The 11,787-nt window shown below is 40.5% G+C and overlaps 1 pseudogene; it reads right to left on the reverse strand.

The window, feature by feature from the left end:
* Window positions 1-999: 999 nt before the first annotated feature.
* Window positions 1,000-10,069, reverse strand: LOC146891065 (small ribosomal subunit protein uS11 pseudogene; annotated as a pseudogene).
* Window positions 10,070-11,787: the final 1,718 nt, after the last annotated feature.

An 11,787-nucleotide genomic window follows, 5' to 3' on the forward strand; every position in this document is an offset into this window, starting at 1 on the left:
ACTTTTATTTGATGTTGTACTGTTTGTTGATTCTTAAAGGGAGTAAAAGTTTTCTTCCAAATAAAAAGTATCACTTCTATAAAACTACCTTGGTAACTAATTACAGTGTTTGTGGCCCACTGGAGTCCGAGGCACATCTGTGAAAGGTAATTCTTTAAAACACTGTGGGGTTTCATCAACACCACAGCTTATGACTTGGTGCCTTTGGCAAATAGAACCTAATACGGGCCTTTTTTATGAACTGGAATAGTAATATGTTTTTAACTCAAAAGACCTTTTGTGATAAGTGTTAGACACAGAGCTTTAAATTATATCCATTTCTTGGTGGATCACTAATATTTCTATTTTTTTGATTTCTTAGAATATAAAAATAGTCTTTTCTGACATTTCATATGAAGTGATTTTAGCCACTTTTCCTGTACGTGGTTCTTTTCCCGTAAAATTCACCCTGTAAAACTCACTTGCAATTTCTTAGATGAAACTCTTGGGTGTCTGAGAAAATTTCCAATAGAAGAGTCAGACAGGAAGAAATGAATGGAGAATGAGGGAAGTTTTATACCTGTAGAAAACACAAGGCTTACATCAGAAACTGTCTTTATTTTGTAGCTGCTGATGATAATAGCCAACTAACATCCCTTCAACAAATATTCCTTATTTCCTTACAATTTTATAATCTAACCATTTATAACTTTAATATGAATCAGTTTCCCCATAGCTTAACACAATATCTGATTGGATCAACTTTTAAAGGTCTCACAGTTTTATCATAGTTTCAAAGACTTTGGTCCATAATTTTATTAAATATAGCTTTTGCCTTTGAGCTGTGATGATGTAGAAAGTCACAATGAGGGTCATGAACTGGGATCCTGTGATCTCCTTCATTTTCTATTTCTTTTCTTTTTTTCTTTTTTAAAAAAAACTTATACAAAGCAATCTATTAATAGAAAATGATTTGAGAAGTCCTGTATACAGACAGTGACCAAGACAACCACCCTTCCTTCAGGCACTGTCAGAGGGAATGGGGGTAACATCCTCAATCTGTCTAGTCTTCATCCCTGAGTTAGCAAGAGCTCCGAGGGCTGACTGAGCTCCCTCCTGGTCCAGGGGTCGTGGTCCTGTTTCCTCCTGTGGTGCAGAGTTTGATATGCAGGGCAATGATGCCCAGCTCTTTGCACCTCTGGGCCACATCCGGGGCAGCTAATATGGCTACATACAGAGGGGACTCATCTCTGTCAGCCATTACCTTCATTCCACCAGCAGATAGTTTCCTTGCCAGAAGGAATGGTAACATAGACAAAGGCATCATTGAAAACTGCAAAGATCCATCAGACAACAAATACATTCTCTCCTTCAGCCACTTGAAGCCCAAGGCTAATGACTTGTTCTTCCTTTGTTTCTTTTTTTTCCACAAGGTGCCCTTTCTGAACATTGTCTGCATCCGTGTTCTCCTTTCTGAAAAACACTCAATACCTGAAAATTTCCCAGACCACCCCACATCTTAAACTTTCAACCATTTCCAATAGCAGTAAGCATGAGATTATGCCTTTGATAGGCTGTCCAGATCCAAATGATAGCAACTTCCTTGCTGTGATCTTCCTTTTAATCTAAGCCATATACTCTGGAAGGATGAAGAAATAAGCTTGCAGGTCAGCCATTGGGCAGTCTTAGCCAAGGTGGGTGACTTGGAGGCATTTTCACACTGCTTCTCCAGGTGCCAGAAGAACTGATCCTGTACTGTTCACAGCAAGACTGGCTTTCTCCTCCACCTATCCCCACCCCTGCACTTCTTCCCTTTTTAAGACTATGGGAATCAGTTCCAAATAAAGCTATTTGCCTCAGAACTTTGTCTCTAATATAGCTTTTTGAAAACCAGACAAAAAGCTAGTAAAAAAGTTTAAACCAGTGATTCTCAACCCATGGCCTGCGTATCAGATATTTGTCTTATGATTCATAAGAGGAGTAAAATTACAGTTATAAAGGAGCAACAAAATAATTTTGCTTGGCAGTCACCATGACATGAGGAACTGTATTAAAAACTGTATTAACTGCAGTTGTAGGAAGGTTGAGAACCACTGGTTTGATCAAAATAGCTGCACCATTTCAAAGTCCCAAATGTTTTGCCTGTATCTTGCCCAAATGTTTTTAAAGTCTTGAAGCTTGATTCATTTAGACTTGAATTTTACATTTGAATAGACAATTAGCCTATGTTTATGTTTCTGAATATAAACATACCTTTACCAACAACATTTACTGTGTGTATACGACTTTGGTGTGGATTGGTATGTATGGGCACATTCATCCATGAACCACATGTAGTATGTATGTGTGCATGCATGGACACACACACACACACACACACCACACAGAGAGACATATGTATATGTGTGTGTGTTTGTATATTAGGAACATGTGTGTAGAGATGTATTGTGTGGTGTGCATGAGTGTGTGTGTGTGTGTGTGTGTGTGTATGTACATGTTTGCACACATGTGCATGATGAGGTCAAAAGTGGTAGTCCTCACCTTTCACCTTGTTTGAAACGGGGTCTCTCTAGTTCACCACTGTTGCATATACCACACTCTGGCCCTGGAGTTCCAATTATCTTCCTGTCTCTGTCTCTCATGGGCAAGATGAAATTACAGATACTTGTGCTAATGCACCAGCCTTTACAGGGATTCTGGGATGCAAACTAGGTCACCTTTCCCAAGACTCCACTGCCACTTGCATATTTATGATATGTCTCAAATGTTAAATTTGCTCTTTTTCCACTCCCCCTGGGGCCACAAGATCTCCCCAGAGCTGCTCCCTGGCACTCTGAGCCTGGGCTGTGGGCTCAGCCGGGCAGGGGCAGTTCCTGTGCTTTGAGAGCCTGCCTGACAGGCAGGTCCTGAATCACCTAAGCCACATTCCTGGCCAGCAAGAGACAGTGATCTTCTAGCAGGCATCCATTGGAGGAGGGATCCTTCATCTGGCGATAGATGGCTATACAGACGGAGACCCACATTGGAGCACCGGACTGAGCCCCACAAGGTCCAAATGAGGAGCAGAAGGACGAAGAAAATGAAAAAGGAAATAAGGACTGCGAGGATGCTATCACCCACTGATACAAGGGGACGGATCTAATGAGAGCTTACCAAGGCCATTTGGACTGGGACTGAACGAGGACGTGATCCAACCAGATTCTCTGAATGTGGCCGGATTCTCGGAATGTGGCTGGCCCGGAGTCTTTCTGAAAAGCCATTGACAATGACACTAGGACTTGTTTCCTCTGCATATACTGGATTTTTGGGATCCAGTCTGTTTGGATACTCACCTTCCTGGACCTGGAGAGATGGGGGAGGAACTTGAACTTCCCACAGGGCAGGAAACCCTGACTGCCCTTAGGGATGAAGAGGAAGGAGGAGAGGGAGTGGGGGGAGTGGGAGGGTGTTGGGAGGAAGGGCGGAAATGGAAACTTTTATAATTTAATAAAATTACTTTTAAAAAATGTTACATTTTAATGTGTGTTGGGGTGTATTATTAAAATGTATGTTCATCTGATTCTACCACTCTAACTTTCAATAATCTCATAGATGAGATAGCTGATGTCCAATCATTCCTTTGAGCTTAAAAATCACAAAATGTAATAATTTGTTTACTTCTACTGGGAGAGGTGCTGTCCGATGAAGCAAATAAACTATAGTGTCTCCAACTAAGTTTGAATTTTAGATAAGTAGGTATTTGTTCTGGTGATTTATATATTCAATATCAAAAACCAATTGAACTAAAATATTTATTTGAATATGAAACATTGTTAGATATCCTATGATATATCTGATGACCTTAACTTTAGTGAGTGTTGGAAACCACAAAATAAACTGCTTCTAGTATAATTTTGTACTGTTCAAAGGGGTCTCCTTAGGGCTGCTTGGACTTACTAAGCATATCCCTACCCACTTTGTCTCCCTTTAGAAAAGTGTAAAGCTCTACCATTTTACTTAAGGCCCCTGAATAAGGAAATTGGCATTTGGTATTAGATGATATGTAGTTCATGTTCCAGGATATTTTTATATTAGGGATAAGCTTACTACACTCCAATGTCTATGAGGGTTTTGGCCACAAACTCAACAGCCATCTCCATCATTATAAGGTGGATACATAACACTCTGTTCCTCCTGTAAAAGCTAAACTCTAGGACTGTATTTTCTAAGCCTGCATTTTCTGGACTCTATGTAACTTACTGCTAGTATTATGAGTAATAAAGCAAAGACCGCTGGTATCAAAGACAGAGTTCATGGACCCCTGATGGTAGATGTCCTACAGAAAGACTCTCATTGTATTCACAAATGAAGATTATCACTGCATAGATACATCATAAAACATCTTACAGACAAATGTGTTATATATATATATATATACACACACATATATATATATTCTTATATATATATATATCCATAAAAGCAGAAAGTGAAATAGTTTTTTCTGTCACATCGACAAGTTACAATTAATATAAAGAATCTCCAAAGATACAAGTTTTGGGAGGTATCTGTGAAGGATTGTCAATATTAGCTTAATTGTGTTGAGTAGATTGAACCTCACTGTGGCTTGTACCATTTGATGAGGTGGGATCTCAAGATGAAATAAAAAGGACAGAGCAAGCTGAGTTCAAGAATTAATCTCTCCCTCTTTTCTCTCTATGAATGGAGTGTGACCAGCTACCTCCCACTTCTGTTGCCATTCCTTCTGCAACATTATAGACTCATTGAACTGTTATCTGAAATGGACTCTTCAGGCTTGAAGCTGCACTGATTGGATTTTTGGATCCACAATGAGAAATATAATTTATTCATACAGCTAGAAGACAAAAAAGGGATGGGCAGATGAGTGCTTAAGAAGTGAAGCTCAGTTAAAACTGGTAAACTTTAAGAGGCTATTGGAGTTTGTATTCCACAGAAGATGTTGCCTCCAAAGTAGAAGGACCCAGAAGCAGTGCTCAATGTAAATTAGGAAGACAAGGTACATAAGAAATAGCTATCCTCAGCTATTTATAGCGATCCTCGAGCATTTAAGATCAGTTTGGTATAAAATAAATTAGTATCATATCAAGATCAAAGTAAGTTAAAATTTGAGGAAGTGAGTTATAGTTATTTGCTCAGTAAATATTGACATTTATGTATCACACTGACAAACATGTGGAGTTTCTAACATAAATGGGGCAAGATATTCCCAATCATGAAAGCTTCAACACAAAGAATAATGGAAGATAAAATTAATTCAGCTGCTGAATCTGAGAAATTAAAAATAAGACTAGAATCTTGAAGGTCAAATCATTCCACTTATGCCAGAAGTTTGTTCACATGATAAAAATGCAAACTCATGTGTCTTACTCATTGAAAGGTTAAATTTTTGTATCTTGATATTATTGACTCCTCTTCATGTGCTAAATATCCAATTCCTGATCCTGTGCTGATATTAAAACCCAACTTTCAGGTCCCTGCCTTGAAGGATGAACACGGTTGGAAGATAATGTTTACAACCAGGAGCAAGAGCAGAAGGAAACACTGGGTGGTTTCTGCTGCTATATATGGTGTTGAAGAAACAACAAAGCAGGGCACTCACTGAGGCCCAGGAAATGCAGAGAAGCTTCATAGGAGAGTTCAGACTTAGGCTTGACCTTAAAGGAGTTGCGAGACTTACCAGATAAGGGTAGAAACTGGAAGGTGTTGTGTCCATCAGAGCCTTGACATACCTAACAACTGAAATTGTTGGAGAAAGGAAGTTTTAGGGGAAATTAACAAGCTGTCCCTTGAAAATATCCAAATTTTGAGTATCTATTTTCTTAGCACCAAAAAAGGCATCTCTATTTCTTGGGAAAATGACAATTTGGTCTTCCTTTTGTTTATTATTTTATTTTTTATACAATGAAAATCAAGACCAGAAAAAAAGGGAAGTGTTTCTGTTAAAACCATTTACACATATTATCATACAGTTTACACACGATTTCAGCATATATCCATTTACCTAATGTTCATTATATTCATTTCCTCAAACAGAGATTAAATCCTGAGACTGAATCTACCATGACTGAAGACCTAGTGGGTGCCACACCAAAAAGAAAAATAAATAAAAAGCATATCTTCCTTGTAAAACCAGCAAAGACAGGAAGATCCTGGATCTAAGCCAGTCTGGACTCTCCAGGAAAACCCTGACAAAGAAAGGGTTCAGTTCATGTCTGTGTGTGTGTTTGTGTGTGTGTGTTTGTGTGGAGGAGGTCAGGTAAGGAGGAGGAGATGAGAGAGAAGAATGTGGGATGCATGCCTCTGTGTGTGTGTGTGTGTGTGTGTGTGTGTGTGTGTGTGTGTGTGTTTGGGGAACAGGGAGAGACAGAAGATGGGAGAGAAGAATGTGGGAGGGAGAGAGGCAGGTAAAGTCCCAGATCCTATAAAGGAGTGTAGTTCTGCTCTGCTGGAATGGGGCTGCTCTAATGACAGCCAATTCTGGCAGCCAGCCCAACAGAGTGGGTAGGCAGGACTTTCCTATTGGTGACTTCGCTATGCCCTTGTGTGATAATCTGATAACCTTTCTCCAAATAAAAAGAGCTGCAAGGCACACAGGATCAGATAGGGGGAATGGATTTTGACAAGACATTTTCAGGTTTTCAAAAGGCAAGGCTTCACCCCAGCCCAGTGTTTCATCTGGATTTCTAATCTCCCCATTAAAAGGAAATCAAAGAAGGCTATTTGGGGAAGTTTTATCTTCTTCTTCTGTGGAGTCCTTATGAAACATTTATGAGTTTTCTGACACTATCAAGCCAAACCTCTTTTATTGCCCCTCCTTTTCAGCTTTGCCCTCCAGAGGAGCCTGGCTCCCTTGGGCTAATAATGAAATTGACTTCCAGTCTCTTGAGACTCAGTCCTTAACAGTGGGGTCTTGCATTTCCACAAATTTCCCAATATTCTGAAATAGCCAGAGCTGAATTTGCCAAGTGCAATGTTTTGCTTTGTTTTTGGCTTCTTTTTTAAATGTTGGATGCTATTTTTTTCATAGCAATTAACTATTTTGCAATTGTCTCTAAATAGAAGAGAGCATGCAAGCTCTCTGATGCACACTGGGTTTGTATTAGATTAGACTCTGTGGGTTTAGGGAGAGGATCCAACATTTCTAAGCCTTAGTTTCTTCATCTATTTTCTCAAGGTAAAAAGCAAAGCTCTCTGACCTATGATGCAATACAGAAACATAGAGTTTACAAGTATCCCACTGCCACGGAGCTACTTAAGTATCAAAACCTCATTATCGACATTAGTCACGTGATTTCCAAACTTGTAGCTTACTCTATGTCAGGCAATTACATCTTTAGTCCCTTGTTGCAGAGATGATGCGTATGGCAAATACTTGAATTCTCAATATGGAAATGCAGGAATAAGATATAGTGAAATTGATCAGACTGAAATATCAATAGAAATTTGAAACTCATATAACAGGAAAGAAAAATTATTCAGGAATTAATTGTGCCTCTGCTGTGCACCAGAAAATTAAACAATCATTTCATATAATCATTCGGCTTAGTACATTGCTGTGCTTTGGTTTTATTGACAAAAAATAATCTAATTAAACAACTTGCCAGCCTGCCTGAAGAGTAGGAAAAGAAATTAAGTTATATCAACTTTCATCTATATTTTTTTCTACAATGCTTCAGTTGCTATTTATGTACTCTATTTAATTTTAATATGATACCATAAGGTCTCTCTCTCTCTCTCTCTCTCTCTCTCTCTCTCTCTCTCTTCACACACATGCACTCACTCTCAACCTCAGGTAAGTATAATTATAGGTGGTTTCTGCCTGTGTGAAAATTCATGGTTTTTGTTTTTTTTATTTTGTTTTTCTTTAATCCAAAAAGAAAGAATCCAAGCACGCTAGACAGATGCGGACTGAAAATATCTGAAATGTCATACATCCTCCAATGAGTTCAGCTTGACGCTGAGGTGACAATGCCCACACCATTAAAACAACGAAAAGCAAAGCCAACAAGCAAAGCAGAAGAGAGGGGTCTGGAATTCTGGCAATAAATGAAGTGAGCATTGGCTTGGGGAAAACAAACCCTGACCTCCATTTAAGTCCTCCCAGGTTACGGAAGCCAGCCCCACATTTGGTAGATGAGATGGGTGTGTTATCACTAGGCACATCTTAAAGATACTTAAGACACAATGTCCTTCCTTTGATAGACTCAACTCTCTTCCCTCTGATACGCTCTGATACCTATTAATACAGGAAGCAATCAACATGATTTTATGTTTGTCAGCTTCAGGAAGCCAGCACATACATCTACTCGACTCTTCTCATTTGCCCACTTGTAAGCATCAGGAGCTGCTTCTCAAATCCCTGCCTCGGTCAAGTAAATGAGCTGGGTGCACCAATATCTGGCTTTCCCTCAGTCACCATCAGCTATAAGATGCAGTCCATTCAAAGAGCAGCTCCACAAGACCCAGGCACACCGAGTGTGCACCAGGCTTTCGGCTTTAGAGCTTTGTGCACAGCACACCTCCTGTACTTTATCTTCCTGCCAGCGTGTTCTGCTTCTTTAACAACAATGGCATGTCTCCTTCTCCTTCATCTTGTGTTACTACTACAACAGAAGACGTACACCGCTGATATTTGTTGACTGCAAACAAAAGGAAGAACCGAACTGTTATCTTTAATAATATAATTCAGTTCTTGTCCAAAGGACAAAATAAATAGAGCATTTTCGAAAATTTCACACAAATCTTAAGAGTCTACACAGTCCTAAGAGAGTTTTATTTATACAATTTCAAGTCAAAAGACTGGTTTACAGCCACTTTTGAAAAAGCTGACTATATATTATAGGTATTCTGTTTTATGTGTGCAAAGCAACAGGGATTTTCCTTTCACGCATGCAAATACTACTGGGAAAACAATAGGTTTATATACATAGAATATCCATAGTTCAATTATAATTAACATCATAAACCATATAGTACAATATACCACACAGTACTTAAAAATAGCCAACCTACAGGATGACTCTAATATTTTCATACCACTGAAATGAAGCCCACACAAGCACATCCTAGTAATCTCCACGCAAGCTTGTGTGAGAGTAGAAGAGAAAAAGGACATTAGAAAAAAATTACTACTCTGAGGAAAAAAAAACCTCAGTTAATAATAATACATTGTTACTGGGTCATTAATTGTGACAAATGTACCATACAAGGAGTTAATGGCAGGGGAAATGGAGTGGGTAGCACCTGGGAGTTCTCCAGCCATCCTTAGAACACTTCCATAATTCTGAAACTTCTCTTCAATAATAACTGCATTTAAATTAAAATGGGGGAAAGAGCAATGATAAGAATAAGTTGCCAAATAAATATAGGAGATATTACATACATACGTGATTGTGTGATTATGTATGTGTGTGTTTATATGTACATGTGCAAGTGTGTGTAAGATCTGTAAGTTTATGAACATCTACACTTATAACATTAAGGATTAACAATGTGTTACTATTTTATTCTTTAAGGATTTCATATATGTACACAATGATATAAGATCATATGTGCTCTCCAGTTCCTCCCTTCAGCTTCCCCAGTATCCTCTCAATACATGGTACTTTAATATCACACTGATGTTTAGTCAATTTAAGTACAATAACAAAATAAATATAGGTAAGTCACACTTAAAATGAGCAGAAAGGTAGGGTGACCTAACTGCTGCAGATGCAGATGCTGAGGAGAAAGCACGGCCCTGCCATCACTACTGAGGAGGACAAGGAAAGAGACTGACATGCATGTTCTGGGCAGCCTGCCTCAACACAGAGGAGAAAGAATGGTGCTGCAAGATGCCCAGCAGTTGTTAATTATTATGGTGAGCAAATGTATGGTGTGGTATGGGGGAGGGGGGGCATATTCTGTGGTGGAGAGGAAGATCTGAAGAGGTGAAGTTGGTGAGGATTGGGCTGAGATGGGTGGCTTGCTTGCCACCCAGGGCCATGATCCTTACCTGCCCTGGGCTGTTCTCAAGGCCCGTGTCTGACTCCATGATCCTGCTGCAGTCAAGGCCTGTGTTGATGTCCATGACTCTTGACTACCAAAAGCAGAGAACACAGGGTTGCATAGAGATGACCCTGCCCCTCAGTGGCTGCAACACTAGGGAAAACTGAACCTGCAGCTGCAGTACTCAGGAGAGCAGGTCCTACACCTCATCTGTGCAGCACAATAGAGCTGACCCTGTTTTCTGTGGTGTAAGAGAGTGGAAGAGTGGGTCCTAGTCCCCAAGATGCCATGTAGTGGCAATGGGTGAGGGAAAGATATTCTTCCTCCAATTCTTATGCCTTGCCACCTGTGACAGATGTAAGAGCTGGCCCTGAGGTCATAAGAATGGGAGAGCACGCCCTGCTCCTCACTAGCTGCAGCACTGGAGAGAGTGGCCCCACATCTTAACCGGGTAGCAAGCACAGCATAGCTGGCCCTGGTGGTGCAGGTGTGGGTGTGCTGACCCTGAGAGCATGAAAGCAGAAGAACTGTCCCCACCTGCTTGCTCCTTGCTTCATAGGATGAAATAGCTGAGGCAACTCTGGAGTCTTATCCTGATGGTGAGGACAGGGGAGAGCTGGTGGATTGACCAACCCTACAGCTATACAGGCCGAGAACCAGGGCTCTGAGTTGATCCACTTCAACACCCATTGCACCTATAATTTGTTGATGCACAAAAGGGGTCATGTTTTGCAGATCCAAAGCTTCAGGATCGCTGTGACACAGGACAACAGCAGGGTTGTCTGAGAGGAGTCCCACTGAGGGTTCAGTATTGACAGTGTAGCAGAAACCAAAGGCCCCAAAGATCAATGACTCTTTGCAATGAACACTTGGAGGTAAAGATATATGGACCAATAAGAATTCTGTGTGTCTCACTGTGTTACACTATAGCTTCGATGAACAGATTTTTCTTCTCCTTTTTTTCTTTTCTTTACTCCTAAATTTTATATTATTTTTATTTTATTTTATTTTGGAGTAGAGAGGATACAAGGGCCGAGGGAGGAAACAAAAGGATGAGAAAATGAGATACATGATGTGAAAAACACAAAGAAGAAATGAAGGAAAAGTGGGAAAAAAGGTTAAAGTAGAACTTTTAAGACCCAAGCACAGCACAAGTAAAAGTGTAGGAATAAGGTGACTTCCCCAAACTTTGAAAACACATGCCTTTGGAAGTGGTTTCCTTGTGCCCCACCTAACTTGGCTTCTCTAGCCAGTCCGCAGGTGAGTTTCCTGCAGGTAGGCTGCTCCAACACTCCCTTCCTATCCATTGGTCCCTGAAAACTACAAGTCCCACTCTTCCCCTAAACCCTCCTAACTCCCCCAACCTCAGTAGAACTCTGAAACACAGCTTGCTACTCACAGAGAGAACCAAGAGGTGAGTGATCAGCCACCCAATGGGACACCCTACTCCCTATACCCTCCATACCAGGGTAAAACCCTGGGACCCTTCCCAACCTGCCACAGCTTCTCTAGGCAAGTTTCCTGCAAGTAGATTGCTCCAACACCCCACCCCATTCATTGGACCCTGAAGGCTAAAAGTTTCACTCTGCCTCAAATCCTCCAAACCACCCTCTCTGCAACATCAGAAGAATGCTGAAACACAAGCTGCCACTACACAGAGAGAACTAAGAGAGAAACTCTGAAGCATAAGCTGTGACTGCACAGAGTGGACCAGAGAGTAGGCCAAGAAAGAGGGCCAAGAAAGACCTCAGTGGCTCCCTGAGACACAGACAGTGACAGTACAGAGCACACCAAAAACAA

The sequence above is a fragment of the Myodes glareolus genome, chromosome 19 (assembly GCF_982192425.1).
Source record: "Myodes glareolus chromosome 19, mMyoGla1.1, whole genome shotgun sequence".
Classification (NCBI taxonomy): domain Eukaryota; kingdom Metazoa; phylum Chordata; class Mammalia; order Rodentia; family Cricetidae; genus Myodes; species Myodes glareolus.